Source organism: Bos indicus, chromosome 3, assembly GCF_029378745.1.
Source record: "Bos indicus isolate NIAB-ARS_2022 breed Sahiwal x Tharparkar chromosome 3, NIAB-ARS_B.indTharparkar_mat_pri_1.0, whole genome shotgun sequence".
Taxonomy (NCBI): domain Eukaryota; kingdom Metazoa; phylum Chordata; class Mammalia; order Artiodactyla; family Bovidae; genus Bos; species Bos indicus.
This window is the reverse complement of record NC_091762.1, coordinates 60873-78317: the sequence shown is the minus strand read 5'-3', so window position 1 is coordinate 78317 and position 17445 is coordinate 60873. Positions and strand designations below refer to the sequence as shown.

The 17445-nt window shown below is 37.5% G+C and overlaps 1 long non-coding RNA gene across 1 annotated transcript; it reads right to left on the bottom strand.

Annotated features, from left to right (window-relative positions):
• Positions 1–7096: 7096 nt before the first annotated feature.
• On the bottom strand, positions 7097–14821 carry LOC109566373 (uncharacterized). The gene is made up of 2 exons (XR_011564656.1): positions 12909–14821; positions 7097–8137 (listed from the first exon to the last, which is right to left on the bottom strand). It is a non-coding gene; the product is annotated as an uncharacterized lncRNA (long non-coding RNA).
• Between the last annotated feature and the right edge of the window lie 2624 nt (positions 14822–17445).

The following is a 17445-nucleotide window of genomic DNA, read 5'->3' as shown; positions in this document are numbered from 1 at the left end:
TTTCCAGCAAAAAACACTTGAGCAACTTCACATTTATTGTTCTTCACCAATATCCAAAACAAACTTCAATATCAGTACGTATATTTTAATTGTCTTAACACATGAAACATAAATATGAGAAATAAATTAATTTGTAGATTTTTTGCAATTTAAATCATAATGTATAAATAAAATATAAATTGTAATGTGAATCTTAATGTATATTTTTCAAAAGTTCTTTACCTTTTTAAGTAACAACAATCACATTGATTTACCATGACTAATTAACTATGTTTGATCACAGAGTATGTGTACATTCTGACTTGTGTCCAACTCTTTGAGATGCTATGGGATGTAGCCCTCCACGTTCCTCTGTCCATGGGATTTTCCAGGCAAGAATACTGGAGTGGCTGCCATTCCCTCTTCTAGGGGATCTTCCAGACCCAGGGATCAAAACAGTGTCTCCTGCTTTGAGGCAGATTCTTTACCACTTGAGCCATCATGGAAACCTTAAGATGTTCCATTTAAATTAATGTTCAGCAGTTCAAGCTGGGATTTTAAACAAACTTTTGTTTCTTTGTGATTCATCCCAGATAATTCAGGGAATTTGGTTAGATAATTTTAAAAGAAGGAAAGTTGCCTTCATGTATATGGCCACAAAAATTGAAAAATATACAAAAGAATATTTTCTTGCCTTGGGTCAATTAGCCTTCTTTGTTTTGTAAAATATTTTATTACAGAAATTAACTCTTTTATTTTCAAAATAATGTTTAAATATTTTAAAATTTTATAAGTAATTGAGTAAATTATATAACCATTTTCATTATAAATTGTTTTGCAATAGATTATAAAGTAAGAGAGATTAAAAACATTTACTATGGAGTATTACTCAGCCATTAAAAAGAATACATTTGAATCAGTTCTAATGAGGTGGATGAAACTGGAGACGATTATACAGAGTGAAGTAAGCCTGAAAGAAAAACACCAATACAGTATACTAATGCATATATATGGAATTTAGAAAGATGGTAATGATAACCCTGTATGCGAGACAGCAAAAGAGACACATGTATAGAATAGTCTTTTGGACTCTGTGGGGTGGGGGGATGATTTGAGAGAATGGCATTGAAACATGTATAATATCATATAAGAAATGAATCATCAGTCCAGGTTTGATGCAGGATACAGGATGCTTGGGGCTAGTGCACTGGGATGACCCAGAGGGATGGTATGGGGAAGGAGGTGGGAGGGGGGTTCAGGAGTGGGAACACGTGTACACCCATGGTGGATTCATGTTGATGTATGCAAAAACCAATACAATATTGTAAACTAATTTGCCTCCAATTAAAATAAATAAAAAAAACATTTACTAAATCAATAATTAATATTAAAGTTTTATTCATGTAAATGTATTTTTGGTAAATTTTATATTATTCTGCTCATATTCACCCAAACATATGTTTTCTTTTTTTCTAAAACATAAGTTATTTGTGTATAACCTATACTAAACTCAAATGGAAAACCAGAGAAACATATCAGAATTCATTCTTCTGGGACTTTCATATAACAAGAACATACAAATATTTTGCTTTGTGTTTTTCTTATTCTGTTATTTTGTCCTGTTGGTGGGAAACCTTCTGGTCCTCTTCTCCATTCAATGCAGTCCTCTTTTTAACTAACCAATGTACTATTTCCTCAGCCACTTATCCCTCATAGACCTCTGCTATACCTCCAACATTACACCCAAATTAATTGGAGATCTGCTAGTAGAGAGAAAGACTATTTCCTGTGGTGATTGCATGGTACAGGTCCTTATCGTGCACTTTTTTGGAGGTACTGAGATCTTTATTCTTACTGCCATGGCTTTTGATCACTATGTTCCCATCTGCAAGCCTCTCCGTTATGTGATTATCATGAACAGAACAAGATGCAATCTTCTTCTGTTAGCTGCTTGGGCTGGTGGAGCTGTCCATTCCTTTCATTTTTTTTTTTAAAATGGCAATTGACTTCCCTTTCTGTGGTCCTAATGAAATCGATCACTATTTCTGTGATACTTTTCCATTGTTAAAAATTGCATGTACTGACACCTATATCCCTGGTGTGCTTGTGACTGACTTTTCAGGAATGGTTGCCTTAGTTACATTTGCTCTCTTGTTTGTTTCTTATGACATTATATTTTTCACTTTAAATACTCGTTCAACCGAGGGAAGACACAACGCCCTCTCTACCTGTGGGTCTCATATCACTGTGGTCATCTAATTTTTTGTACTTGTTATCTTTATCTATCTTAGACCTCCCACTACTTTCCCTGAGGATAAGATATTTGCTTATTTGGCTTCACTTGTGGCTCAAACAGACTTCCCTGGTGGCTCAGATGGTAAAGTGTCTGCCCGCAATGCAGGAAACCTGGGTTTGATTCCTGGGTTGGAAGATCCCTTGGAGAAGGAAATGGCAATCCACTCCAGCACTCTTGTCTGGAAAATCCCATGGACGGAGGAGCCTGATAGGCTACAGTCCATGGTGTTGCAAAGAGTCGGACACGACTGAGTGATTTCACTTCACTTTGTGGCTCAGACGGTAAAGCGTCTGCCTACAATGCAGGAGACCCGGGTTTGATTCCTGGGTCGGAAAGTCCCCCTGGAGAAGGAAATGGCAACCCACTCCAGTATTCTTGCCTGGAAAATCCCATGGATGGAGGAGTCCACGAAGTCGCAAAGAGTTGGACACGACTGAGCGACTTCACTTCACTTCACTTCACTTCACTTCACACCATCATTGGCTCCATGTTCAATCCCTTAATCTATACTCTAAGAAATGCAGAGATTAAAAATACTTCGAAAAAATTTAGTATCAAACTTTGTTTTCAAAGGAAGCACACCTTTAAGGAACAAGTTGTGCAGCAAAGAGATATTTAGAGTAGTAACTATTTTAATGTGGTTCCTGTGAGTCAACTCTCTTGGTGCCCTATAGAAAACAATAATGATACAAAGATAGAATCAATAATTCAGATCACTGTAAACAAATTTACTTGCTTTCCACATAATGACCTGAATTTGATACCATTTCCAATATTAATTAAGGAGTTGTTTAATAAAATTATTTTCCTAAATTTATAAGTGGCTAGTCATTGTATCCAGAATCAAAGTCCACTCCTGTTAAAATGAAAGTACAAGTCGCTAAGTTGTGTCCAACTCTTTGGGACCCCATGGACTATACAGTCCATGGAATTTTACAGGCCAGAATGCTGGAGTGGGTAGCCTCTCACGTCTCCAGGGGATCTTCCCAACCCAGGGATTGAACCCAGGTCTCCTGAACTGCAGGTGGGATTCTTTACCAGCTGACCCACAAGGGAAGCCCAAGAATACTGGAATGCATAGCCTATCCCTTCTCCAGGAGATCTTCCCAACCCAGGAATCAAACTGGGGTCTCCTGCTTTGCAGGCAGATTCTTTACCAACTGAGCTGTTAAAATGAAGGGGGGTGGGCGGAATAACAAGACAAAACAAAACAGAAACTGGTAAAAAAGACAAAACGTGGCCTATAAACAGATTCACACACACACATGAAAAAAAGCAGTTTTGCTGCACATGGATGTTTATAGCAGCTTTACTCATGATTACCAAATCTTGAAAGCAACTGAGATGTCCCTCGATAGGACATAAATAGATAAATAAATCGTAGTACATCCAGACAACAGAATATAATTCAGAGTTAAAAATAAATGAGCTATTAAACGGTGAAAAAATATTCAGGAAACTTGAATGCATATTACCAAATGAAAGAAACTGGACTGAAAGAGCTACCTCTATATAATTTCAACTACATGACATTCTGAAAAAGGCAAAACTATGGAGACAGAAAAAGTATAAATGAATGTAAAGGATTAGGGAAGTGAGAAGGATGAATAGGTGGAGCACCAAGGATATTTAAGGCAATGAAATTCTCCAGCTTGTTTCTATAATTTTGAATCTTATCAATGTATATGTCAAAATCCTCAAAATATACAGTACTTAGAGTGAACCCTAATGTAAACTATAAAATTGGGGTGATAGCAATGCATCATTGTACATTTCCATTTCTTTGATTTTAACAAGTGTATCCCTCTGAGGGGGATAGTGTTCCATTGTGGGGCAGGAGGTATATGGGATCTCTGTACTTTAATCTCAATTTAGTCATGAACCTAAAACCTCTCTAAAAATAAAGTTTTACTGATTAGCAAATACATTGTGGTACAATGCTTAAAGGAAATCTTATAACTAAGTTACCATAACTAAGCCTGCAATCAGGCTTCTTTGCAAACTAAGACTTCCTGGGGTTCTGGACGGTCAACATCTGCCTGAGAAAGCGTGCTGAAATCAAAAGCTTTACAGACAAGCAAAAGTTTGTATTTGAATTCTCAAAAGAGAATTCAGCACCACCAAACCAGCTCTCCAACAGATGCTAAAGGATCTTCTCTGGAAAGGAAACACAACAAGGGTGTATAAACTTGAACCCAAAACAATAAAGTAAATGGCAACGGGATCATACTTATCAATAATTACCTTAAATGTAAATGGGTTGAATGCCCCAACCAAAAGACAAAGACTGGCTGAATGGATACAAAAACAAGACCCCTATATATTTTGTCTACAAGAGACCCACCTCAAAACAGGGGACACATACAGACTGAAAGTGAAGGGCTGGAAAAAGATATTCCACTCAAATAGAGACCAAAAGAAAGCAGGAGTAGCAATACTCATATCAGATAAAATAGACTTTAAAACAAAGCCTGTGAAAAGAGACAGAGAAGGACATGACATAATGATCAGAGGATCAATCCAAGAAGAAGATATAACAATTATAAATACATATGCACCCAACATAGGAGCACCAAAATATGTAAGACAAATGCTAACAAGTATGAAAGGAGAAATTAACAGTAACACAATAGAAGTGGGAGACTTTAATACCCCACTCACACCTATGGATAGATCAACTAAACAGAAAATTAACAAGGAAGCACAAACTTTAAATGATACAATAGACCAGTTAGAACTAATTGATATCTATAGGACAGTTCACCCCAAAACAATGAATTTCACCTTTTTTCTCAAGTGCACATGCAACCTTCTCCAAGATAGATCACATCCTGGGCCATAAATCTAGCCTTGGTAAATTCAAATAAAATTGAAATTACTCCAAGCATCTTTTCTGACCACAATACAGTAAGATTAGATGTAAATTACAGGAGACAAACTATTAAAAATTCCAACATATGGAAACTGAACAACACGCTGCTGAATAACCAACAAATCACAGAAGAAATCAAAAAAGAAATCAAAATATGCATGGAAATGAATGAAAATGAAAACACAACAACCCAAAACCTATGGGACACTGTAAAAGCAGTGCTAAGGGGAAGGTTCATAGCAATACAGGCATACCTCAAGAAACAAGTCAAATAAATAACCTAACTCTACACCTAAAGCAACTAGAAAAGGAAGAAATGAAGAACCCCAGGGTTAGTAGAAGGAAAGAAATCTTAAAAATCAAGGCAGAAATAAATGCAAAAGAAACAAAAAAAGACCATAGCAAAAATCAACAAAGACAAAAGAGAGTTCTTTGAAAGGATAAATAAAATTAACAAACCATTAGCCAGACTCATCAAGAAACAAAGGGAGAAAAATCAAATCAATAAAATTAGAAATGAAAATGGAGAGATCACAACAGACAACACAGAAATACAAAGGATCATAAGAGACTACCATCAACAATTATATGTCAATAAAATGGACAACGTGGAAGAAATGGACAAATTCTTAGAAAAATACAAGTTTTCAAAACTGAACCAGGAAGAAATAGAAAATCTTAACAGACCCATCACAAACACAGAAATTGAAACTGTAACCAGAAATCTTCCAGCAAACATAAGCTCAGGTCCAGATGGCTTCACAGCTGAATTCTACCAAAAATTTAGAGAAGAGCTAACACCTATCCTGCTCAAACTCTTCCAGAAAATTGCAGAGGAAGGTAAACTTCCAAACTCATTCTACGAGACCACTATCACCCTCATACCAAAACCTGACAAAGATGCCACACACACAAAAAAGAAAACTATAGGCAATATCATTGATGAACATAGATGAAAAAATCCTTAACAAAATTCTAGCAATCAGAATCCAACAACACATTAAAAAGATCATACACCATGACCAAGTGGGCTTTATCCCAGGGATGCATGGATTTTTCAATATCAACAAATCAATCAATGTAATACACCACATTAACAAAATTGAAAAATAAAAGCCATATGATTATCTCAATAGATGCAGAGAAAGCCTTTGACAAAATTCAACATCCATTTATGATAAAAAAAAAAAAAACCCTCTCCAGAAAGCAGGAATAGAAGGAACATACTTCGATATAATAAAAGCTATATATGACAAACATTATCCTCAATGGTGAGAAATTGAAAGCATTTCCCCTAAAGCCAGGAACAAGACAAGGATGCCCACTTTCACCACTACTATTCAACATAGTTTTGGAAATTTTGGCCACAGCAATCAGAGCAGAAAAAGAAATAAAAGGATTCCAAATTGGAAAAGAAGAAATAAAACCCTCACTGTTTGCAGATGACATGATCCTCTACATAGAAAACCCTAAAGACTCCACCAGAAAAGTACTAAAACTAATCAATGAATATAATAAAGTTGCAGGATATAAAATCAGCACACAAAAACCCCTTGTATTCCTATACACTAATAATGAGAAAATAAAAAGAGAAATTAAGGAATCAATTTCATTCACCATTGCAACAAAAAGAATAAAATACTTAGGAATATATCTACCTAAAGAAACTAAAGACCTTTATATAGAAAACTATAAAACACTGGTGAAAGAAATCAAAGAGGACACTAATAGATGGAGAAATATACCATGTTCATGGATCGGAAGAATCAATATAGTGAAAATGAGTATACTACCCAAAGCAATCTATAGAATCACTTCAATCCCTATCAAGCTACCAAGGGTATTTTTCACAGAGCTAGAAAAAATAATTTCACAATTTGTATGTGTTGGAGATATGTCTCCGGGACTTGGAAATGGCGAACCTGAAAGAACAACACTTGGACAGTCTCTGCAAGGACTGACAAGTTTATTTCTGCAGTCAAGCCTTTTTATAGGAGCAAGGAACAAAGAGCTTAGAGCATACAGCCAGCAGAACACGTACAAGGCTAGGATATAATTAGTAAAAGATACTTCAAGGAACAGCACATTCTTAACGACCCATGTATTTATCTATGATCCATTTTCTCAAGCAACGTCTTTAATGTTTAATTGTTAAATGAGCATAGCCAAAGGCAGGAAATGTTCTTCAGCAATCGCAATGCTTGGGTACTTCTGGCCCTTCGCCATTTTCCCACGGACTTTCTCCTTCAAGGCTATTTAGCACTGTGCCTCCCAACATATCCTCCTTTTGTTTTTAGTTTAAGCATCACAGCTGTTAGTTGGATTCCGTCATAGGAGGCATGGAGTCTTGAGTAGAGACATCTGTATAGAATTGTGTAGTGCCATACCAGATAGGGTTCCTACTGTAACAATAGATATTAGACTAAGAATGCCAGCAATAATCCATCCTATTATGCGCCTTGACTTCCTTAAGCCATATTTGAGCAAAACTGAGAGAAATACAGAGTTGGTCCATCGTTCTGTTAGGTTAACAGGAAGCCACAAATCAGATCTTTGCTTGACTATTGCAATGTTGACATAATGATATGAAATAATATGGTTTAAACATGTATACAAGGCACATGCTGTACAGTTAACAATCTTAGCAGAAAGATCTATATCAAAGTTACCTACAATAAACATGCATGGGAGGTGCACACAAGATTGGATATAACCTGTACTATTGTATAAAAAGGTATAGTTTTGAGGTTTTCAAGGCTTTCACAGTCCCATACACATTGGCAAAGTGCGCCAATGCAGCAGGAATCTTCCACACATGCCATTGCTCAGGTCCTATGGTAGGGGTTCAGACACTGACGTTTTCTCTTCGGCTTCTCTATGGTCATTGATGAGACCCTTCATGTCAGCTGCATCACCTGTTTGGGGAGTCTGGTCTTGGGGTCCTTCTTAGTAATGGACATGGGGGAGTGGAACCCAGATTTCTTCTCCATCTGCAATGACAAGACTGTAACCTCTGCCTAGGAGTCTTAAGATTCCTGGCAACCATTGATTAAACTGCTTATACCATATTGGTGTGTTGGCTTCTAACGGTTTCTTACTGTTTTCCTCCGCAAAATGTCTGTCTGCATGAGTATCAGAACTATCTTTTAGTAAATTTTAAAAATTTAAGGTATAAAGAGTTAAAGATAATAACAATTGAGGGTTCATAGGATAAGAAGTGTATCTCCTCTTCCATATTCCCCCTTTCTGTTTTAACAGATGAGTTTCAAGAGTATGATGGGTTCTTTCGATAATTGTTTGATCCTGGGGATTATAGGGTAGCCCCTGATGTGTGTTATATTCCATTCCACTAGAAATGAACGAAACGAGAGGTAAATGCAGGCCCATTATCTGTTTTTAAGACCGAAGGTATTCCCATAACAGTGAAGGTGAGTAAAAGTGCAGAAATGGCGTGTTTGCTGGATTCTGAAGAGACAGGCACTGCCCATATAAAACCTGAAAATGTATCAACTGAGACAAAAAGCAAAGAAAACTTTCCCAAGGAGCAATGAGTGAAGTCAGATTGCCAAAGGGAGTTAGGCTGTTGCCCATGAGGATTAACTCCTGAAACTGTGGTACGTAAGTGCAGAGGAGTGCAGACATCACAGGATTTAATGATATGTCTCACTTCAGTGAGGGGAATATGGTATTTAGAATGCAATCTTTTAGCATTGGTATGAAGATTAGCATGTTCGTCCATAGCAGATGTAAAGATAGGAGCTATGAACTTATCAACAGCATCATTCCCTGCTGCCAGGGGGCCAGGTAAACCTGAATGAGCACGTATATGTGCAATGAAGAAAGGTTCTGTACGTGATGGAATTAAGGCTTGAGTCTTTGAAAAGAGAATATATAATTCTTCATCTAGGTTGTATAAAAAGGCAGTAACAAAATTGGAGAAAAGGGAAGCAAGGTATTTGGAATCAGTATAGACATTGAAGGATGATGGTTGAAGAGACAAAAGAGCATATAAAGCATACAATTCAACTCTTTGTACTGAAGAATAGGTAGTGGGTAATTTCTCTTTGATATCAGGGCCGCCAATCCCAGCTATGCCTTTCTTGTTGCCATCAATGAAGTAGGTAGGTGCATTTGAAATAGGCTGGGAGGCAATGATATTAGTTACTATAAATTGAGTAAATTGTAGGGTGTCCCATAATTTTCCTTTCGGCAAATGAAATGAGATAATGTTCTGAAAGTCACTTAATGCTATTTGCATGGTCATGTTATACTGTAAGGCAATTTGTAATTCCTTTTTTGTCAAAGGGACATGTATTGCATATGGATTAAATCCAGTTAAGGTTTGTACATGGCTCCTTCCTGATGCAATTAGCTGTCCTATTTTCTCAATGTATGATACAATTTTCTTTGACTGCTTAGTATGTAGATATACCCATTCTATTGGGCTGTTTTGAGCTATGATTGCAGTAGGTGAATGTTTGGTGGGGAATATATATAAATAGATCAGTTGGGTATGGTCCAGCTAAGTTGAGAAAAATTGTTGAATGTGTTTTTCAACAAATTTTAATTCTTCTTTTGCTTTTTTGTTAGCTGTCTAGGACTATTAGGGTCAGGAGGTCCCTCTAAAATTTTAAATAAATTTTGTAATGCATAGGTGGAATGCCAATAGATGACCAAAGCCAATTAATATCTCCTATCAATTTTTGAAAATCATTTAATGTGTGTAGAGAATGCATAGAGATTTGAGTTTTTTGAGCTTTTATCTTAGACTCTTCCATAACATGTCCTAGGTAATTAAAGGGTGCTTTCAATTGAATTTTTCTGGTGCAACAAGTAGGCCATGATTTTGAAGAGTGGTGGTGACTTTGTCATATAACTGTTGTAAACAAAGTTCAGATTCCATGGAAAGGAGTATGTCATCATATAATGAATTATGAAGGCAGTAGGATATTTATCTCTACTAGGTTGTAATAAAACATATATGAGATATTGGCAAATGGTAGGAGAGTTGATCATCATCCCCTGAGGTAAAACCTTCCATTGAAATCTTTTAACAGGAGCCATGTGATTTACAGAGGGAACTGAAAAAGCAAAACGTTTTCTATCTTTAGGATGCAAAGTTATAGTAAAAAAGCAGCCTTGTAAGTCAATAATAATTACAGGCCATCCTTTTGGCACCATGGAAGGGGAGGGCAATTCATGTTGTAAGGGCCCCATAGGAATCATAGTATTATTAACATTTCTTAAATCTATCAATATTTGCCATTTTCCTGATTTCTTTTTTATTACAAAAACAGGAGAATTCCATGGGGAAAATGAAGGCTCTATATAATTTTTATGTAATTGCTCATTTACTAATTGTGTGAGAGCTGCCAACTTTTCTTTAGTCAGGGGCCATTGAGGTGTCCATACTGGGGCATCAGATTCCCAATCAGAGGCAGCGGTGTTAACTCAATGGCCACCATCAAAAAGGCTCATTTAGAGAGATCATGGCTTTCATTTGTTCAAGAAAATCCCTTCCCCACAAATTAATAGGGATACTGGTAATATATGGTTTGATGTAAACTACAATTTGATCAGGACCATAAGCTTGTAAATAGGATGCACTGATGAAAGTTCGTGTAGCATCAGCCTCTCCTACCCCTAACAGTCTGGAAGGAGCCACAGTCTTACCCCTTCAAGGGGTCATTCTTCAGTTCTAATAATGGAAATGTTGGCTCCTGTATCCAACATACCTGTGAATTTTTTTTCCCCGTATCTTTAGAGTAAGCATAGGCTTTTGATGTTCCTTTAATAAGGTAGATAGTGCGGTGGTAAGGTTGGTGCTACCAAAACCTCCCTGCCTAATTTTATCAGATGCTCTCATTGGTTTGACATATGGCAAAAGTAATAATAGTGCAAAGTGTTCCCCTTTTTGTAGATATACATTTCTTAATTCTACGACATTCACCATGACATGTATCTCTCCTTCATAATCTTCATCCACAACTCCAGTCAATACTATTAAACCTTTCATTGTACAGCTGCTACATCCCAAAATTAGTCCAACTGTTCCAGGTGGGATTGGACCATAATATCCAGTGGGGATTTTATGAGGATTGTATAATTCTATTAATTCCATATCATAAGGACTAGGTATATCAATGCAAGCACTCTTAGATGTAGCTGCTTGCAGTGTCGTAATGTTGGGTCCTCCTTTTGTAGTGGGGCTAGAGGATAGCCCCTTTATTAGTTTCCCTGTTGTTTTTGTTGTGCCTCTGGTGTCAATGCATTTCCATCCTTATCAAATTTGGAACAACACTCATTCAACCAATGGAATCCCCTTTTACATTTTGGGCAAACTCCCGGGGACCTTTTTTTATTAGAAGTAAGATTATTTTTAGTTGTTTGCACTGGCATGCAGCATTGTTTTTTCATATGGCCGGCCTTCCTGCAGTTAAAGCATTTAGCACTGGCAGCCTTTTGCACACTAAAAGTTTCTAGTGCTGCTAATTTTGCTCTATGGGACATAGATCCGATATCTCTACAAGCTTTCAAATATTCCATAAGAGAACCGGTTTCTCGAATTGGTCTAAGCATGGATCGACATTCCTCATTAGCATTTTCAAAGGCAAGTTGTTTTAAAATAATATTTTGTAAGGTTTCATCTCTGATAGATTTTTTGATGGCATCCTTTAATTTTCCTATAAATTGGGCATATTTCTCCTCATGTCCCTGGGTAATCTTGACAAATGAACCATCAGAGTTAACATTATCAACCTTTGCCCATGCTCTGCAAGAAATTTCTCTAATGAAATGCAACATCTGAGGGGTAATATTATCTAATTGCACAGTCATATTGGCCATGTCTCCCATTCCAGTGAGTATATCATAGGTTAAATTGGCAGGGTTACCACGAGATTGCTGGTCAATCATCATTTGTCGGGCCTCATCATTAACTCACATTTGCCACTGAAGTAATTGTTGAGGATTTAGAACCATCTTTGCTACTTGAAAAAAATCATATGGCATCCAATGATCGGCCCATCCTCTGAGGAATTCTACACAGTAAGGAGAAGTAGGTCCATACAGAGTGTGTGCTTTCTTAAAGCTGGACAACTTACCAAAATCTAGACCAGCCCAAGCACTCTGGCCTTGGGCAGGCTGATCAAACTGTATTGGGAAAGCAAAAGTGCAAGCAGGCATCTCCCGAGGAGGAGTGAAATGATTAGTACGAGCAAAGTTAGCAACTGCTGTTACAAACGAAGCAGAAGGAAAAACCTCAGGTTTGGGCTGTCCGTTGAATGAAATGACCTCTGCTCTAAGTGGCTTCAGTTTTGACACATCCTGTATACATACGTCTCCAAGCTGTTTTTCCAGGGATTGTGTCTGATTAAGCATAACATTCTTATATTTCAAAGCACCTTGCATATCTTGTTCCTTAAGCTCATATTCATGTAAAGACCGAACAGTTTCTACTTCCAAATCAACATTATGCCCTTCAATTTGTTCTATGACAGCCCGTATGAGTGACCATGTAACCCACCACTGAGGGGGAATACGGACTCCTTGCTGATATGCTCGCAAAACATTATTCTTAACCCTTTTCCATATGTCTAGATCGAGCGTCCCCTCCTCTGGGAACCACAGATTATGTTCCAGTAAAATATGATAGCAGTCATTGAACTGATCTCTTGAAACATTAATACCATTTTGTTTCAGAAAGTGATGCATTACAGAAATGAAAGGAATCGTACTGCTATGTTGTCCCATCCTGCTTACCTCTTTCTGCAGGGCTCGCCGCTTTGTTCAGCCTTTCTTTAAGTCCCTGTTCATGGCGCCACTTGTTGGATATATGTCTCCAGGACTTGGAAACGGTGAACCTGAAAGAACAACACTTGGACAGTCTCTGCAAGGACTGACAAGTTTATTTCTGCAGTCAAGCCTTTTTATAGGAGCAAGGAACAAAGAGCTTAGAGCATACAGCCAGCAGAAAACTACAAGACTAGGATATAATCAGTAAAAGATACTTCAAGGAACAGCACATTCTTAATGACCCATGTATTTATCTATGACCCATTTTCTCAAGCAACATCTTTAATGTTTAATTGTTAAATCTAGGTGCCGAGCATAGCCAATGGCAGGAAATGTTCTTCAGCAATCACAATGCTTGGGTACTTCTGGCCCTTCGCCATTTTCCCATGGACTTTCTCCTTCAAGGCTATTTAGCACTGTGCCTCCCAACAGTATGGAAATACAAAAAACCTCGAATAGCCAAAGCAATCTTGAGAAAGAAGAATGGAACTGGAGGAATCAACCTGCCTGAATTCAGGCTCCACAACAAAGCCACAGTCATCAAGACAGTATGGTACTGGCACAAAGACAGAAATCTAGATCAGTGGAACAAAATAGGAAGCCCAGAGATAAATCCACACACCTATGGACACCTTATCTTTAACAAAGGAGGCAAGAATATACAATGGAGAAAAGACAATCTCTTTAACAAGTGGTGCTGCGAAAACCTGTCAACCACTTGTAAAAGAATGAAACTTGAACACTTTCTAACATCATAAACCAAATTAACTTAAAATGGATTAAAGATTTAAACATAAGACCAGAAACTATAAAACTCAGAGAGGAGAACATAGGCAAAACACTCTCCAACATAAATCACAGCAGGATCTTCTATGACCCACCTCCCAGAATATTGGAAATAAAAGCAAAAATAAACAAATGGGACCTAATTAAAATTAAAAGCTTCTGCACAACAAAGGAAACTATAAGCAAGGTGAAAGCCTTTGGGATAGGAGAAAATAATAGCAAATAAAGCAACTGACAAAAGACTAATCTCAAAAATATACAAGCAACTCCTGCAGCTCAATTCCAGAAAAATAAACGACCCAATCAAAAAATGGGCCAAAGAACTAAACAGACACTTCTCCAAAGAAGACATACAGATGGCTAACAAACACATGAAAAGATGCTCAACATCACTCATTATCAGAGGAATGCAAATAAAAACCACAATGAGGTACCATTTCACGCCAGTCAGAATGACTGCTATCCAAAAGTCTACAAGCAATAAATGCTAGAGAGGGTGTGGAGAAAAGGGAACCCTCTTACACTGTTGGTGGCAATGCAAACTAGTACAGCCACTATGGAGAACAGTGTGGAGATTCCTTAAAAAACTGGAAACAGAACTGCCTTATGACCCAGCAATCCCACTACTAGGCATACACACTGAGGAAACCAGAATTGAAAGAGACATATGTACCCCAATGTTCATCGCAGCACTGTTTATAATAGCCAGGACATGGAAGCAACATAGATGTCCATCAGCAGAAGAATAGATAAGAAAGCTGTGGTATATATACACAATGGAGTATTACTCAGCCATTAAAAAGAAATACATTTGAATCAGTTCTAATGAGGTGGATGAAACTGGAGCCTATTATACAGAGTGAAGTAAGCCAGAAAGAAAAACACCAATACAGTATACTAACGCATATATATGGAATTTAGAAAGATGGTAACAATAACCCTGTATTCAAGACAGCAAAAGAGACACAGATGTATAGAACAGTCTTTTGGACTCTGTGGGAGAGGGAGAGGGTGGGATTATTTGTAGAATGGCATTGAAACATGTATAATATCATATATGAAATGAATCACCAGTCCAGATTTGATGCAGGATACAGGATGCTTGGGGCTGGTGCACTGGGATGACCCAGAGGGATGGTATGGGGAGGGAGGTGGGAGGGGGGTTCAGGATGGGGAACACGTGTATACCCATGGCAGATTCATGTTGATGCATGGCAAAATCAATACAATATTGTAAAGTAATTAACCTCCAATTAAAATAAATTTATATTTAAAAAATAAATAAAAATAAAATAACAGGAAAGATGAAAAAAAAAAAAAAAGAAGAATAGTTTTCTGAACAAATGCTTGATCAATTGGATCAGCTCAGTTCAGTCACTCAGTCATGTCCAACTTTTTGCAACCCCAAGAACCGCAGCACGCCAGGCCTCCCTGTCCATCACCAACTCTGGGAGTCCACCCAGACCCATGTCCATTGTGTCATTGATGCCATCTAACCATCTCATCCTCTGTCATCCCCTTCTTCTCCTGCTCTCAATCTTTCCCAGAATCAGGGTCTTTTCAAATGAGTCAGCTCTCAGCATCACATGGCCAAAATATTGGAGTTTCAGCTTTAACATCAGTCCTTCCAATGAACACCAAAACTGATCTGCTTTAGGATGGACTGGTTGGATCTCCTTGTAGTCCAAAGGACTCTCAAGAGTTTTCTCCAACACTACAGTTCAAAAGCATCAATTCTTCGGTGCTCAGCTTTCTTTATAGTCTAACTCTCAGATCCATACATGACTACTGGAAAACCTATAGCCTTGACTAGATGGACCTTTGTTGGCAAAGTAATGTCTCTGCTTTTTAATAAGCTGTCTAGGTTGGTCATAACCTTCCTTTCAAGGAGTAAGTGTCTTCTAATTTCATGGCTGCAATCACCATCTGCAGAGATTTTGGAGCCCAGAAAAATAAAGTCAGCCACTGTTTCCACTGTTTCCCCATCTATTTGCCATGAAGTGATGGGGCCAGATGCCATGATCTTAGTTTTCTGAATGTTGAGCTTTAAGCCAACTTATCCTCTCTCCTCTTTCACTTTCATCAAGAGGCTCTTTAGTTCTTCTTCACTTTCTGCCATAAGGCTGGTGTCCTCTGCATATCTGAGGTTATTGATATTTCTCCGAGCAGTCTTGATTCCAGCTTGTGCTTCCTCCAGCCCACCGTTTCTCATGATGTACTCTGTACATAAGTTAAATAAGCAGGGTGACAATATAGAGCCTTGACGTACTCCTTTTCCTATTTGGAACCAGTCTGTTGTTCCATGTCCAGTTCTAACTGTTGCTTCCTGACCTGCATACAGGTTTCTCAAGAGGCAGGTCAGGTGGTCTGGTATTCCCATCTCTTTCAGAATTTTCCACAGTTTATTGTGATCCACACAGTCAAAGGTGTTTGCGTAGTCAATAAAGCAGAAATAGATGTTATTCTGGAACTCTCTTGCTTTTTCCATGATCCAGCAGATGTTGGCAATTTGATCTCTGGTTCCTCTACCTTTTCTAAAACACATGTATACCTGTGGCAGATTCATTTTGATATTTGGCAAAACTAATACAATTATGTAAAGTTTAAAAAAAAAAAACCATCTTGAACATCTGGAAGTTCACAGCTCACATATTGCTGAAGCCTGGCTTGGAGAATTTTGAGCATTTCTTTACTAGTGTGTGAAATGAGTGCAATTGTGTGGTAGTTTGAGCATTCTTTGGCATTGCCTTTCTTTGGGATTGGAATGAAAACTGACCTTTTCCAGTTTTCAATTGTTGGATATCTATATGCAAAAATATGTGCTTGAATCACTACCACACACTATACACAAACATTAATACAAAAGTATTAGAGGTATAGAAGTTACATCTACATATATAAACATTCAAAAAATTTTGGCCTTGAGATAGACCATTATTCATGAGATATGATGAAAAGCATAAGGCATAAAACTACTTAAATTAAAACCTGTCAAGTTGTCCAGCACACTCAATGTATCATCCCCATTTTTAAAAGGAAATAAATAAAAGGAAAGGAAATTCACAAAAGAAGCCAAAGAAAATCTACAAATTAGGATTTTATATATATATATATATATATATATATGTGTATATATATATATATATATATATATATATATGTATATATATAATACACAAATTTAACCATAATTTTTTGTAAATAAATATATTTAGAACCAGACATCCTGGAATGTGAAGTCAAGTGGGCCTTAGAAAGCATCACTACGAACAAAGCTAGTGGAGGTAATGGAATTCCAGTTGAGCTATTCCAAATCCTGAAAGATGATGCTGTGAAAGCGCTGCACTCAATATGCCAGCAAATTTGGAAAACTCAGCAGTGGCCACAGGACTGGAAAAGGTCAGTTTTCATTCCAATCCCAAAGAAAGGCAATGCCAAAGAATGCTCAAACTACTGCACAATTGCACTCATCTCACACGCTAGTAAAGTAATGCTCAAAATTCTCCAAGCCAGGCTTCAGCAATATGTGAACTGTGAACTTCCTGATGTTGAAGCTGGTTTTAGAAAAGGCAGAGGAACCAGAGATCAAATTGCCAACATCCACTGGATCATGGAAAAAGCAAGAGAGTTCCAGAAAAACATCTATTTCTGCTTTATTGACTATGCCAAATCCTTTGACTGTGTGCATCACAATAAACTGCGGAAAATTCTGAAAGAG